We start from the raw sequence: 17098 nt of genomic DNA on the forward strand, positions 1-17098 counted from the left end.
AAAAGAAGTCTACAAGATCTATCTATAACACTGACTCAATGAATGAGTAAAGCCTTCAGAAAGATCAATATATAGAAACTTTGGGCTTACTGAAAACACCTTTAGGGGATTTTCTCTTAATGAACTCTACATGCTTCTAGTATAGTGCCTTCAAATGACATTCCAGTAGAGTTCCACAGTCCTGTGAAGGCAAGTTCCTCGCTCTTCCACGGGGGGCAAGAAAACCAATAACACGTACTCTTTGATAGACTGACCACAGAGAATCACTTCTTGGAAGGTCACTTTTATTGCTTTAAGTCGGTCTAAAGATTTTCTGTCTGAGAAAGTACAGCAATGACATCTGTTCATTCTTCAACACAGACCAGCCCTTTACCCATGATTTTTCAATATTTAAACAAACAGCCAAAACAAAGCTGTGCATCAGTGTTAACCTTGTAAACTTAAAAGTCTGCACCTGTACAATTACTAATTAACATGTTCAGTAACAAAGCTGGTAGGTAACGGGTGACATTCACACCTCTTAATTGGTGCGATTAGCGGTCCTTTTGTTGTCAACTGTTAGCAGCTCTCCTCAAGTGTAAAATGCCACAGGTAAAGGGACATTGGCCATGGGTGGAGTGAAGGGGGGAAGGTGGGAGTGAACAAAAGTTTGTAAAACAGATTAGGCTGAGTTACAGGGAAGCAAAAATATGGTCACTGCAAGAAACTGGCTAAAACTGCCAAATGATTAGGAGCATCAGAGACTGTATCTTTTTTTGTTCTTTACTGGTGGTGTAAATCTTGACTGTTTAAAAAATCTACTCCCCCATTACATTGCAAAATGGAAAGACCCCACTTTCAGTAAATTTAACCGTGAATGGGAAGATCCAAATCAATTTTGTTTTTAAATGAAGGAAGGTAAGTCTGGGTAGCTTTTGCGCTCCTAGCAATACACTATAATATTTACTATGAGATTCTTGACAAGAGATATCCTAAGGTTTTTAAGATAGAGCCCAAGATATACAGAGGATATATACAGGATATACAGAGCCCTGTATTCCTTCAGAAATACAAGAATCAAGATACATTTCTGTATTTCTTATTTAATCCTCTCTTCTCTTTTTTAAAAAAAGTAATACCAGGCTCCCCTTCAGCTCATTGAGTAACTTCCTTATGATAGTATCCAGTGTTGAACTCTCATCATCAATTACCAACAAACTTTAACTTAGGTTTCCTAAAAGGCATGGCCCTGTATTAGGATCATTCCAATTGTCAGGATTTAGCTTCCAGGCTTGGCTTTTCTACAGCTCCCTCATAGGTCAGTCTTCTTAAGGATATGGCTTCATATTAACCATGCAGAAATGTTATTATTCTCTACCAACTAGAGGTTCCAGTATTTCTTCATAATGGGAGGGGTTACTGTGTTGTCATTTAGGACAAAAATTTGATGTAATATGTTTGTGAGCTCTATGAAGGCAAGAATTATGTCTCCTCCACCTATAAACCACCAACTTCTAGCGCATATGCACCTTCAATATATAGATGTTACTTATCCAATGTGAACATTGGCATCAATGAGATTTTTCTTTCTTTCTCCTAGCTTCCCTTTCATATTACACATTTTTGGTTTTTACACAATTCTTCTGGGGTATGACCAGATTTTTTGCAATGCAAGTCAAATTCTCCCTCTTCCTGAGATTCTTATTTTCCTTTTGGGAGTGTCTTTCTTTATGTTAACGTACTTTTCTTAGACAGTTCTTCTACTTTGTCTTTATGGATCCGGCTCTCTATCACCTGGCCTTCTCGTTTATTGAAATTCAGCTTCATATGAAAGACTTCACAGCTTTCTACATTCTTTTGAATCCTTCAACCCTATTTTACCTCTTGCTTATCTTCCATCCCCCTTCCCCCGTATTATATTCTTTCTTTAACCTACTTTTTCAGTTATCTATTTATGCCACTTAGGGATTTAAGGGATTTAAGGATTAATTTCAGGGATTAAGACACTAATTTTATTTTACTCAACAATTTTGTGAGTCAGGAATGTGAGAAGGGTGTGGCTGGATGGTTTATCTTGATCCATGTGGTCTCAGCTGGGGTGGGTGGTCTGGAGGATCCATTTCTAAGAAGGCTTCCTCATGCACATAGTCAGTCCCTCATTCCCCACCCAGAATCTCCTCCTCCAGGACCTCTGCACATAGCTTGGGCTTTTCACAGCATGGCGGTCACAGGACAGTCACACTTCTTACATCTGTTCTCCTCCTAATAAGCCTTTCAAAAGCAAGCATTCCCAAGGCCCAGGTAGAACCTGCCAGGTTTCATTCAGTGATCAAGCAGGTCTCTAAGTCCAGCCCAGATCCAATGGGGAGGGAGGAACAGACTCCACCCCTCCATGAAGGGATGGTTTGATCCTACAGGGAGGGAAGGAATTGATGGCAGCAGCCATCTGGAAGCCAAACTGCCACACCTACAATTCTCATTTTAATGTTTTACTTTTCTTCCCCATTTGAAAATTCTAATAGCGCTTACCTAATCTGTAGGGTGTTACATACGTGCCAGCGCTATGTTCAAGCAGGAAAGTGACCCCCACCTTACCTCATGAAAAACTATTTAAGGGCACTATGAGGCCCTGACACTCCAAAGTCATGTCCCATAACCAGCCTCCCCAGTCTCTGATTGAGTCACTAACACCTTTCTGGTGGGCACAAGCCTAGGCACAAGCTTACACATGACCTGAGAGAGAGAGATATGACCAATCAAACATGAGTACTTCTTTATCCAGAAGTGCCAATTTATTTATAAGATGTTTGGTTTTTCCCCGGGGGGGAAACAGAGAGTATGAAGTGGAAGAAAATGGTGTTGGAACAGCAATTGTCCTTTGAAGTGAGCAGAGCTTGGTGACACCAGGCACCTGGGATAGCATCAGGGCATGATGTTCATCAGTCTAGAAGAAGGAGGGGTGCCACAGAGGGTGGTGGTTGGTGAGTGAGTGTTGGCAAGGGTGTTAGGTGATGTAATAATATAAAATATTTAACACCAAAAGAATATAAATCACCAATCATCTCTCTTTTCCCCAAAGAACACAAATAATTTAAGAGTTCTCCATCTGTATATATATATAGAAGGAAGGAATTTATGGCAGCCATCTTGGAGACAAACTGCCATACCAACCCACTGTCATTTTTTTAGAAAAATATATGCCATATATATAAGCAAGATGAGAAAGTTGGAACAGTCAAACCATTCAGTTCCCAATCTCCCAGCTGATGTATCTCCTAGGCAGTTTGTATCCAAACTACCAAGAATTTTTTTTTTTTTTTTGTAATTATGGAACTGGTCACCAAATGATCATTTGGATCACTAAAGCAATTAATTTTGACCCTGCTTTGTTTTCACACTCGGTCCTGTTTCCCTTTCCAGAAGAGACTGCTAGTTATCTTTTAATACATACTGTCTCATCTTCCTTATAGACTCTCCAATTTTTAGTCAAAACGATGCAATCTAGAATAATGATTATATTTTTCACCAACCTTGCTACACGCATGAGATCTGAGAAGTCCTTAAAGAGGTACATTTGTCTACATTCTTTCCTCCTTCCTACTGGTAAAGGAGAAAATGATACTTGGAGCACTAGCAGCTATCTTGAATCATGTAATGGACGTCATGGACTAAGGACGGCAGAGCAGTAAGATAGAAGGAGCCTCAGTTTCTGATGACTGCTGAATCTACTCCCAGTTTTGTGTTAACATATCATATTTATTTATCTAGGAGACGAAATTCTATCTGTTTTAGCCATTGTTATTTGAATTTTCTGTCACTCGTAGTGAAACCTGATTCTAATACATCCCTTTGCCAGTAAGGTCGGTTGGACAATTTAGTCAGGTTAAAGCAACAGCTTAATTTAAAATATTTTTCCAACAGACACGGTATATAAACTTGCAAAGGCTGATTAAATTTCGCTAGGGCATATCTTTATAAAAAGAATAAGTAACATATGTAAATACCATATCCGAATTTAAATACAGTATTTAACTGCCCTAGATTTCACAATGTATTCATAGCCTTGAGAGGGAATAAGAAACCACTTTATAATCCATTGATCCTTGTAAATTCTGTTTACATGTGTTTTTAAAATACATGTGTTTTGTGTTATCGGTGTTGATGGTCAGGAGCTCTGTATTGTAAAATATTCTTCATGTACCGTTCTGGTGAATAAACTAAGACGTGGTCTGTGACCTGGAAGCCCTTGCTGGGGTAGGGGGCAGTGCTTTGGGAAAGAATACCCGTTTATAAAAGCCAATGGCTTCTTTTTCTGAAATAGCTGCTAGCACTGCTTTAATTCAATGTTCACTATCTCTTGAACTTTCCTCTCCCCTTTCCTTCTACAAAGCCTCCCGCACTGAGTCTGCACCTGCCCAATACCTGCTAGAATTATCACTTTATTTTTTTTAAATTGTTTAATGTTTACTATTTATTTTTGAGACAGAGAGAGACAGAGTGTGAGCAGGGGAGGGGCAGAAAGAGAGGGAGACACAGAACCTGAAGCAGGCTCCAGGCTCTGAGCTGTCAGCACAGAGCCCGACGCAGGGCTCGAACTCATGAACGGTGAGATCATGATCTGAGCCAAAGTCAGACACTTAATCCACCGAGTCACCAGGCGTCCCTAGAATTATCCCTTTATAAATAACACCTGATCATGTCATTTCACCAGGAAGACACTTGCTGATTTCTTGTCACCTCTAGCTTGGTAGAAAACAGCTTGCACTTTTTCTGTCTTATCTTCTATGCACTTTCCCAGTCCTTTATCACACTTGCTCTCTATTTAAACATGATGAAATTTTCACCTTTTTTTCCAATTATGCCATGCCTTTCACACCCCTGCATTTGGAACAGGCTATTTTCTATGACTGAAATACTCTCCCAACCCCCAAACTTGCTTTTTATTTTTTAGAACCTTCAGGATGCATCTTGTGGGTCAAAAAGCCTTTGTTCAAAAAGGTGCAAAAACCTTTTTTGTCACTACTACAGACGAGATTAACCACTTCTTCCCTTGCCCATATTCTGCATTTTGTACTACCTTCTGTGACAGCACTTATCAGGTAATACTAGAATGGATCTGTCTTGAAGTCTGATTCCTCCTATGTGACATGTTGGAGCTTTTCTAGTACTGAGCTCAATGTCCGTAACTGAGTGGGAACTTGCTGTGTCTTGCAGGATGTATCCATGGCTAAGACAAGGTCATTCCAACAAAAAGGCATTTGTGTCTAAATGTAGTTTTTAGGTTTGTATGATAAGGCGGGGGGGGGGGGGGAAATTAGGTAAATTACAGAATGTAAATACATGTTTTCAACTTCTTGGAAAAGATATTCATAGGAATATACAGGAACATGCATGCATATCCTACAAACCACAATATTTTTCTTCCCACCTTGATGAGAAATTTAGCATTTCTTACAGCCGAATTTTTCTAGAATTAAATTATGGAGTCATAAAATTGTAAAGCTAAAAAAGACTTTAAAAATTATTGACTCCAACTTCATAATTTATAAATGAGAAAACTAAGGCCCAGAGAGATTAAAAGATTTGTCAAAGGACACCCAGCTAGTTAGTGTCAATCAGATCTGAAATCCTGGTCTCTTGACTCCACTGTTCTTCAAACATTTCAGTTGTAAGTCCCTGGTTAAGGGCAGCCAGCAGCTGTGAAGCACACGGACTTTAATTTCAAGTTAAATCAGAGCTAAAGCACAGATAAACCCAAGGGTTTCAGCTACAAATTAAACAGGTGAGAGAAGATAAGTGAGATTATTTGATGAAAGTTTTTAAATCATACACTGTTTGAGTGTAAAAGTCCAAGCCCCCAGTTTTCATAAATGAAAATAAGAAGAAAATTAAATGACTTCCTCCACCCCAATCAGAAAGCCAGAGACAAAGACAAAACTAGAACTTTGAAAGCAATTGTGATATGGACTTCACAAAACTGTGGATAAAATGAGTTACCACATAGAATAATAGTCCTGTCACTCAAAAAAAAAAAAAAAATTGGAGCCTGTGGTTGGTCAATTAACCAAAAAGTTGGGTAAATTGGAAATTGTTAAAAAGTGATACGTACACACTATAATGATTTAATTTTAATTTCAAACATGAATGTACACTTATTATACATATGTGGATAAACGAACTTCAAAAAATTATGTGAATTAATTTCTTATTGCTGCTGTAACAAGTTACCACAAGCACAGTGGCTTAAAAGGATAAAAAATTGTTCTTCTAATTCCGGAGGTCAGAAGTCCAAAATGGATCTCACTGGGCTAAAAGCAAGGTGTCTGTAGGGCTGCAGGGCTACAGGGAAGCCTCCCATGGGGGCTTCAGGGAAGGATCTGTTCCTTGCCTTCTCCAGCTTCTAGAGGTCCCTCACATTCCTTGGCTCATGGTACCTTCCCAGCTTCAAAGCCAGCAATCACCCCTCCAGCCTCTGTTTCCCTCATTACATCTCCTTCTCGGACTGTGACTCTACTATCTCCCTTCCACTTACAAGGACCACTGGGGTTACCTTGGATCAAACTGGATAGACCAGGATAATCTCTCCATCTCAAGATCCTTAATTTAATCACATCTGGAAGACCCCCTTTGCCATATGAGGTAACATACTCACAGGGTTGGAGGATTAGGATGTGGATAACTTTGATGATAGGGGTGGGAATATTATTCTGCCAACCATAGCCTGACTGTGTCATTGAAGATGAATCTTCTTTCCTTGGTGAAACATTCATAAAGTGTATTGTCTGTGATTTCTATTGTGTGTCTTTAAAGTTAAAGTAACAATTTAAAGCATTTGAAAAGCGACCTGGGAAGAATTCTTCCAGATTTGTCTCTCAATTTTTTTTATGATGTCTGTTCCACAACCAATTTCAAGTTGATTTTTTAAAAATTTTTAATGTTTTTTATTTATTATTGAGAGAGAGAGAGAGTGTGTGTGAGCAGGGGAGGGGCAAAGAGAGCAGGAGTCACGGAATCTGAAAGCAAGCTCCAGGCTCTGAGCTGTCAGCACAGAGCCTGATGCAGGGCTCGAACTCATGACCCGTGAGACCATGACCTGAACTGAAGTCGGATGCTTAACCAACTGAGCCACCCGGGCACACCTCAGATTGATTTTTGATGTGATTTGTCTTTTGTGGTCCTTCTGAAGATTTAGATTTTATAGACACAATTCTCTTTTTTGCACTCCTATGTCACTGATTTATATAACATTTATCTAAATCATACAATTACAATAACAAGTACTCCTCACTTAAACAGTTTTGAGGGCACAGAGAACTTGGTACAAATTCCTCCACTGTGGGGCATAAAGGTGACCAGGTTGCTGACAAGGGGCCTACTAGTCCCTGGTCCTCAGTGTGCCCAGAAATAAATGAAAAGTTTTCTTCATCTAGTAGACTGTATATGTGAAAGTGGTTTAGGAAAGCTTCTGTTATATAAAGTGCCTTGTGTACTGGAAGGCATTCTATACATATAAACAACCACCATTATTTTTGCTTTTAATTCAAGATCTGGTATTAAGAATTATATAAATAGACATTTATGATTGAATATGGATGATGCATACAAGGTGGAAAAAAGCAGTCTAGAAGTTAGCCTGATGACTAGGGAAAGTCAGAACAATTTGAGAAAACATTCTGCTCAAGCCACAATAAAATCTAGAATTAAGTTAATAATATAAGTCAAGTTTCAATCAATAAAGTCTTTAATTATAATGAATGGTTTATTTGCTTTATTAATCTGCTTTTAAGCTTACTCACTATTTCTCTGAAAATTTAGGTTAAACTGCCTAACTAAAGAGCTATTTTCAAAAATATTTAATTGGCTGGAAAGAGTGTATTGAACTCTTCTTTCAGTTGACCTACCTTTAGAAAACAAAGCTATTTGGCTCACTAAACTATAAATGTATCCAGGCATCTTTGTGAAAGCATATTTTAACTCAGACTGAGTAGTGAAGGGGAAAGAGTCACTCACCAATGCCCTGAGTTTGTAAACACAGATATGTAAAATATGACAGTACATAGAACAGAAAATCAGTGCTAAATCTAGAGTTGAAGGGTCTTCCCATAGATTGGGAACTCTATGCTGCCCTTGAACTCTATTGTTTTTGACCACTGAGTCAAGAACTGTCTCCATCTACCAGGTGGTTGAGGAGCACTAGAGAGATTCTAAATGACCCTGTGAGGACCAGCTCCTAAGCCTAAGGTATACTCATCAGCCAAAGGCATGGGTTTCTTTATCCCCACCCAGAGTGCAAGCAGTACACTTTCTTATCCTGAAGCTGCCACAATGAGGTCAAACTAGCTGCCACAAACTAGGTGACTTAAACAATAGAAACTTGCTGTCTCATACTTTGTGAAGCCAGAGTTCTGAGATCAAGGTGTTGACAGAGTCATGCTCTCTCTGAAAGTTCTAGGGAAGGCCTCTCTCCTAGCTTCTGGTACTTTCTTGATTGTGATAACACAACTCCACTCGTTTCATGACATTCCCCCTATGTGCATATCTATATCCAAATTTCTCTTTTAAGGGCATCAGTCACATTGTATTAGGGGTCCATCCTATTCCAGATGACCTCATCTTAACTAATGACATCTGCAATAACCCTATTTCCAAGTAAGTTAACATTCTGAAGTATGGAGGGTTAGAATTTCAGCATGTTAACTTTTGGTGGACATAGTTCTACCCATGACACTCTCAGTGGAGGAAGCCATCATCACCATATGGTTCATACTAATTCTCCAAATAATTTTAACTTTAATAACCAGTATATGGTCAAATTTAACCACATACTTCAGTAATAATCATAATCATAAAAATTACAGTATGTGCCAGTAGAAATAATAAACACATAAACAGATGAACAAAACAAAAATTGATAAAAATTGGTGAGGTTTGTTGTTAGCTATGAATAGGAACACTACCAGTAAGAAAGAAGAAACTGAGGACATGCGAATATGAGAAGCAGAGAAAAGATTTTAAAAACAAAAAGCAGGGGTGCCTGTATGGCTCAGTTAGTTAAGCGTCCAACTCTTGATTTGGGCTCAAGTCATGATCTTTGTTTCTTGAGTTTGAGCCCCACATCGCACTCTGCATGCTCATTGTGCAGAGTCTGCTTGGGATTCTGTCTCCCTCTTTCTCTGCCCCTCTCCCCCCTCAAAATAAATAAATAATTTAAAAAAAGAAAAATCAGAGGAAATAAATCAACTATAAGAGAGATCAGGAACCAGACAAGGATGTCTACTCTCACTACTGTTACTCAACATAGTACTAGAAGTTCTACCCACAGCAGACAAGAAAAAGAAATAAAAGACATCCTAACTGGTAAGAGAGAAGTAAAATTGTCACTATCTGCAGATGACATGATGCTATATATAGAAAACCCTAAAGACCCCACCAAAAAACTGGTAGAACTGATAAATGAATTCAGTAAGGTTGCAGGATACAAAATCAATACACAAAAATTGTTACATTTCTATATACTAATACTGAAGTAGCAAAAAGAGAAATTAAGAAAATAACCCTGGGGTGCTTGGGTGACTCAGGTGGTTAAGCGTCCAACTCTTGATTTTGGCTCAGATCATAATCTCATTGTTTGTAAGATAGAGCCCTGTGTCGGGATGTGCACTGATAGCATGGAGCCTGCTTGGGATTCCCTTTCCCTCCCCTTCTGCCTCTTCTCACTCTCTCTCTCAAAATAAACAAATAAACCTAAAAAAAAAAGAAAATAATCCCATTTACAATTGCACTGAAAATACCCGGAAATAAACTTAACCAAGGAGATGAAAAACCCAAACTTTGAAAACCATAAAACATTAATGAAAGAAATTGAAGAGGACCCAAATAAATAGAAAGATACCCCATGCTCATGAATTGAGAGAACAAATATTGTTAAAATGTCCCTACTACCCAAAGAAATCTACAGATTTAATGTGATCCCTGTCAAAATACCAACAGCAGCTTTCATAGAGCTAGAACAAATAATCCTAAAATTTGTGTGGAACCACAAAGACCCCAAATAATCAAAGCAACCTTGAAAAAGAACAAGGGGCCTGGGTCGCTCAGTAGTTTAAGTGTCTGACTTCAGCTTGGGTCGTGATCTCACAGTTTGTTGAGTTCAAGCCCGGTGCCAGGCCCTGTGCTGACAGCTTGGAGCCTGAGCCTGCTTCGGATTCTGTGTCTCCCTCTCTCTCTATGCCTCCCCCACTTGTGAGCATACACTCTTTCTCTCTCTCAAAAAGAAATAAACATTTTTTTAAAAAAGAATGTGACAAGCTGAAGCACTTAATAAGTACACGGTGTCTTTAAAAAAAAAAGGAAAAAAGAAGAACAGAACTGGAGTTATCATAATCTCAGATCTCAAGATATACTTCAAAGTTGTAGTAATCAAAATAGAATGATACTGGCACAAAAATATGTATCATAGATCAACGGAACAGAATTGGGAGCCCAGAAATAAACCCATGATTTTATGGTCAATCTTTGATAAAGGAGGTAAGAATATGTAATGGGAAAAAGGCAGTCTCTTCAACAAATGGTGTTGGGAAAACTGGACAGCTACATGCAAAAGAATTAAAGTGGACTACTTTCTTATACTATACACAAAAATAAATGCAAAATGGATCAAATACCTAAATGTGAGACCTAAAACCATAAAAATCCTAGAAGAGAGCACAGGCAGTAATTTCTCTGACATTGGCAGTGGCAACATTTTTCTAGACATGTCTCCTGAAGCAAGGGAAGCGAAAGCAAAAATAAACTATCGGGACTACATTAAAATAAAAAAGCTTCTGCACAGCAGAGGAAACCATCAACAAAACAAAAAGGCAACTTACTGAATGGGAGAAGGCATTTGCCTTCAAATGATATGTCCAATACAGGGTTAGTATTTAAAATATGTAAAATTTCTCCCATGTCTCATCCCAACCATGCCTGGGTCCATGACCACCTACCCTTGCTGTCCTTCCGTCCCGCCCTGCCAGAGGTGTAGTGCTGACAGATCAGAGCTTTCCCAAAGGGTTCCCAGAGGGTTGACAAAGATAGGAGCCAAATGATACTGGACAATGAACTTCAGCAAGCACTATCCAATGGCATGTGGATTCCACTGAATCCAGTGACTGTCAGGTCAATGATATCTATGTTTGACCAAGAGAACAAGGCTGGTGTGACCTTCAGCGAGTTCACTGTTATCTGGAAATACATCACAGACTGGCAGAATGTCTTCCACACTTATGAACAGGAATCACTCTAGGATGGTTGACAAGAAGGAGCTCAAGCAAGCACTTTCAGTGTATGGGCCCTCTGACCAGTTTCACGACATCTTCATCCACAAGTGTGACATACAAGTATGGGGGCCCTTGATGACTTCATCAAGGGCTGCATCATCTTGCAGGGGTTGACAGATATATTCAGGTGTTGTGATATGGATCAGGATGGCTGGATTCAGGTGTCATATGAGCAGTATCCATCCATGGTCTTCAGCACTGTATAACATTGGCCTTTGCAAGTAGCAACATGACTCATGGAAGGAGGACTAAAAATGCCAAATCTCCCTTTAAAGAAATGGAACACAGATGCAGGTAGATACTATTCTTCCTTTAGATTTTATATAATTAACATTTGGGGACCTGACTGTACATATGTGGATAAGCTGATTAAGGTTTTGCAAATAACAACAATAGTTATAATCATTATTCACATACAAACATTTGATTTGAGACTGTTCAATTGTGTCATGAGGTAAGATATAATAATATTTCAGGTATCCTGCATGCAAAAAGTTTATCATGTGCATTTCTAGATAGCTCCAGTTCTGTAGTGGGAATATCTTTATTAGCCAACAGAAATTTAAAGAATAATATAGACCTTGGACAGAGACTTTTATGTGCCTTACGTTTTTAAAATGAGGTTTATTGTATTTGAATATGCAACATAAGCAATGAATAAAATGCAAATGAAAAAAGAACTTATACAACTCACCCCCCCAAAAAAAAATTTAAAACAGGCAGAAGAGATAAACAGACATTTCTCCAGACATCCAAAGATGACCAACAGACACATGAAAAGATGCTCAACGTCACTCATCATCAGGGAAATGCAAATCGAAACCACAGTGAAATATTACCTCACACCTGTCAGAAGGGCTAAAATAAAAAAAAAAAAAAAACACAAGAAACAAGTGTTGGCAAAGATGTGGAGGAAAAGGAACGCCTGTGCTCTTTTGGTGGGAATGCAAACTGGTACAGTCACTGTGGGTAACAGTATGGAGGTTCTTCAAAAAATTAAAAATACAACTACCCTATGGTCCAGTAATTCTACCACTGGGTATTTACTCAAAGAATACAGAAACACTAATTCGAAGGGATACATGTATGCCTATGCTTATTGCGGCATTATTTACAATAGCCAAATTATGGTAGCAACCCAAATATCCATCAATAGATGGGTGGATAAAGAAGATGTGGTATGTATATACAATAAAATGTTACTCAGCCATGAAAAAGAATGAAATCTTGCCATTTGCAATAACATGGATGGATCTAAAGGGTATAATGCTAAATAATATGTGGAACTTAAAAAACAAAACACACAAACAAATCAAAAAAGGACAAACAAAAAAGTTCTTAGCTATGGAGAACAAACTGATGGTTACTAGAAGGGAAGGGGGGAGCGAGGATGGTAAAAGAGGTGACGGGATTAAGAGGATACTTATCCTGATGAGCTCTGAGTAATATATAGAATCACTATATTGTACACCTGAGACTAATGTAACATTGTATGTTAAACTGGCATGTAAAAAGAAAAAGAAAAAAAAATCAGAAAAAAGAAAATGCAGTCTCCTGTAGGAAAGCATGCTTATCAGGTAAGAAGAAATTGTCCAACGACTGAGTACGGGAATCTGTAAGTGGCTCCCTATCATATCTCAAATATCTGAGCACCTTTTATCTTATCTTTGGTGCCAGAGATTAACCTATGGTGGCGATGGTTTAGAAGTGAATGCTCAGAGGTAAAGTTTGGTATGGAAAACAAAGTCCATTTATCAGTAAGGTACAAAGTAGAAGTATGTCTCATTTATAGTAAGCATTTAAATAAAGCACAAGTACAAACTTTCACTCGATGACACAGGTGTCAGGAAACAACGGGCTAAAATGTTGACTGCGTTTGCCTCAGGTATGCAATAGACAATAAACCAGAAGGAAACATGTCTTTAAACTCCAGGGATTCTACAATCTTTCCCACATATCAAATGTCTTTTTCTTGCTTAAGGATCATTAAAATTTGTCATCTTTCTGCAAGGCCTCAGTTATCTAGAATTATTCAATAATTTTATGGATAGTTTAGTGCTCCAATTTTTTTCAAAAAATGTTTATGTTTATTAATTTTTGAGAGTGAGAAAGAGTGTGAGCAGAGCAGGAGCAGAGAGAGAGAGAGAGGGAAACACAGAGTCTGAAGCAGGCTCCAGGCTCTGAGCTGTCAGTACAGAGTCCAACAACGGGGCCTGAACTCATGAACCGTGAGATCATGACCTGAGCCACAGTTGGACCCTCAACGGACTGAGCCACCCAGGAGCCCCTAGTGCTCCAAATCTTTAAATTTCCTTTTTTTATAGCAACATTCACCAGACGTATAATATACGGTTCTATGTGTTAGTTAACAGAACTTACTGAACTTATGGTCATCTGTGTTATAAAGGTAGAAGGTTTGGGACATCAGGTTGACTCTATTAAACACAATAAACCACCATAATATATTTTACAGTGAATTCTCCTCATTTGTCTTTTTCTTCTAAAGAGGGTTTGCAGAATGTGCTATGGCAGAGCCTCCTATACCATATAAGTACAAAAGTAGTTATTAAATTAAAGGCATAAAAACTTTATCTTAGTTTGTTATTTTGCCTTCAGTAAAACTGCAGCCCTAACCCACTTTCTAATTGAACCCACCTTCAATTCATAAGAAATATCATTTTATCAAAACTTATAATATTGCTACTAAAGATCATGAATAATAGATAACATGGTGTTATATTTTTATTCTCTCATAACCACAAATAGAACTTTGCACCATTTTTTTTCAACACCTGATATATAAGTTGGGACTTTTGGCTACAATTGCCAGAAATAAAACACAATGTAACATAAGTTTAAAAAAAAAGAAATTTATTGGTTAATAAATATGGAAAGTCTAAAGTTGCATGTAGCATGGCTGGATCTAAGAATTCAAATGATGTTATCAGGTCTCCGTCTCTCCATTCTGTAATTATGTCTTCTTTTGCTCATTGCCTATCCTCTCTTGCCCGACAAACAGCACACCATCTGAATCCCCCAAAATACCCAGTATCATAAGTGGACAATCATTTTGTTTTCCTGTTTTTGTTTTTGACTTTCCCCCCAAGGATTTCCCTCAAGAATTCTATCTCATTATGCTGATACTGTAGCCTCTAAGCCAGGTATAACTCAAACAAAAGATTATTATGTAGTTGCCAACAAGTATACTGATTACAGTCATCTTTATCTCCTCTATATAATAAGGAAGAGAAACGTGTCCATTTACTTAAGAATGGATTTTCTATGGCTATCTTTATGCTGTAAAACATCTGGAAGGAAACCAAAAAAATCAACCAAACAGCAACAGCAACAATAGCATCATCAACAAAAGTCCCAGCAGTCTGTATTTCCAAGTGCCTAGGCTATAAAATTAAAATATTGATTTGTTAATTGAATTTTTAATTTTCCTGAAGATATTTCAGCCTCATGTAGGCAAAATTCAAAACATACTTATGAAAAACAAGCAACTAATTGTGTGTACAGAAGAGTTGGTTTTATGGCCATTGGGCTCTTACTCCAAAGACACAAACTTAGTCTTAGTAACAAGTATTTTGTAATGAATCTTGAGTTATATTTCCAAGATGCCAGGAAATCATGGCAATATTGACCAGTGCAATTCAGTCTCAAAGCAGCATTTTATAAATTTGATACTTTTAAAAAATCCTGTCTAAGCCAAACAATACATTATGTTTACACAATAAACTACTTTGGAGGAAAACAAGAAGCTGGTTTTCAATAAAAGTAACACAATCTTAAAATCCTGGGTATTAGTAAGACAAGAATTTTCCATATTGGACTATCAACTTGAAATTAATACACCATAGATTTTCATCTGTGTGTTATAAAGAATCACCTGATATTTTTACTCCTTTGCCTTACATATAGCATTTTTACTAGACAACATTTAAATATCAACATAATAGAATTAATAGAATTGCAGTTTCTATACCAGATTCAGAGCTGAAAGTATATTCAGAAAGTCAAAATATTCATTACTACTCTGTGATTTGAATCAACAATCTTCAGAGATAAAAATTTGGTATTTAAACGGAAAACTTGGGGAACCCCTGGGTGGCTCAGCTGGTTAAGCTTCCACTCTGGATTTCAGCTCAGGTCATGATTTCATGGTTGTGATATGGAACCCCAATTGGGTTCCACACTGGGAATGGCACCTGCTTAAGATTCTTCCCCTCCCTCTCCCTCTGCCCCTCTCCCCGCCCCCCTCAATGAAAATTTGTGATACATCCCAACAGTAATTCTCATTTACAAAAGAAGCAATGTAATACCACTGTTTCACATGTTACTGAATGGCCACACTGAAACAGTAATAGAAAAGTGGATAGAAAGTCTTCTATTCTCGTGAATGCAAGTGACAGAACATCTTCTGATTTTATCTTTTCTGATATTCAAATTGCATGTGAGAGAAACGACAAAGGCAAGTTTTATCTATTTGATTAAATTGACTAAATTGCAAAGCTCTTTAAAATTTTTTTTTTTAACGTTTATTTATTTTTGGGACAGAGAGAGACAGAGCATGAACTGGGGAGGGGCAGAGAGAGAGGGAGACACAGAATCGGAAGCAGGCTCCAGGCTCCGAGCCATCAGCCCAGAGCCTGACGCGGGGCTCGAACTCATGGACCGCGAGATCGTGACCTGAGCTGAAGTCGGACGCTCAACCGACTGAGCCACCCAGGCGCCCCAAATTGCAAAGCTCTTTACAAGCACACAGCACCAACATCTAACTCTATATACATGAGCTTGACTTCGCCATTGTTAAGTGCCGAAGGTAGTAAAATCAGCAATCCCTTGGTTCTAGGAATTCGGTTTTTGAGATCAGGAAACAGCTTCACCTCTCAGTTTAAGTAAACATTCGGGAGATGTATGAAGATAGAATAAACACCAGTGATGGGGGTGTTTCCTCAAGATCTCTTTCCATGATGTTCTTATACTTACATGATCTGGCCAGTTTGCTTCCCTGGTCATCAGTGGAGTGTGGTCTATCTTGGACTCGTTCTCACGTTTGTCATCTCCTACTGGACATTCAGTTGTATCTCACATGCGTGAAAACACCAATGGGTAAGTAGTTAAGGCTCTCTTGATGACACTAGCTCTCCTAATCATTCCTCAAGCAGTCTATAATTCCCCTTTGTAGTAATCATGTGTCTATGTAATTCTAATTTATTAATTGTGTTCCCTATAACACCATAAATTCCATGAATCCAGAGGCTTTATCTGACTATACTTCTGTGTATATTTACTGCCTAGAAGCATGGTATCTAGAACAGAATAAATGTAAAATAAATATTTGCTGAATGAATAAATGAGGCAATTGCAAGCAGTATCCTCCCTGTTCTAATACAAATTTATGTGATTTTCACAGATGAGTGGGAGATGTAGAGTAAATTGATGTTTCCCAATTTGCTTGCTTTTGAAAATACAGATTATTAGGCCCTTCCCCTGGAACTACTGATTCAGAAAGTTTGGGGTGGAACTTGAACATCTGTGTTTTAAACAAGTTCCCCCAGATAATTCTTATAGTGGAGTAAGTTTACAGGAGACAGCATATTCAGGATTTCACCTTAGCTTCATAATTCTAGGATGTTCTTCTTTGTTCCATGATCTGAGGGCCTCTGGAATCCTCATAATTCCCATGCTTTTTAAGAGAAATACTGATATTATTATATTTCTTTGTTCTGCCGACGTGGAGTTTCTTGATCTATTTGTAATTCTGACTAAATATGAGTAAACCTGCCCATCTCCTG

General features: G+C 38.1%; 1 long non-coding RNA gene and 1 pseudogene across 3 annotated transcripts in view; one reads left to right on the forward strand and one right to left on the reverse strand.

Annotated features, from left to right (window-relative positions):
- The window catches only part of LOC132664132 (uncharacterized), a 146290-nt gene that overhangs the window by 29216 nt on the left and 99976 nt on the right, over positions 1-17098 (reverse strand). Inside the window, exon 4 of one of the 3 annotated variants that reach the window (XR_013553402.1) lies at positions 16290-16387. The exons of the other annotated variants lie outside the window; for them this stretch is intronic. This is a non-coding gene — a long non-coding RNA (uncharacterized LOC132664132). The remainder of the gene's footprint in view (positions 1-16289; positions 16388-17098) is intronic. 3 annotated transcript variants of the gene reach the window in all.
- LOC132664621 (programmed cell death protein 6 pseudogene) lies at positions 11113-11541 on the forward strand (annotated as a pseudogene).

The sequence above is a fragment of the Panthera onca genome, chromosome F2 (genome assembly GCF_046562875.1).
Source record: "Panthera onca isolate mPanOnc1 chromosome F2, mPanOnc1 haplotype 2, whole genome shotgun sequence".
NCBI classification, from domain to species: domain Eukaryota; kingdom Metazoa; phylum Chordata; class Mammalia; order Carnivora; family Felidae; genus Panthera; species Panthera onca.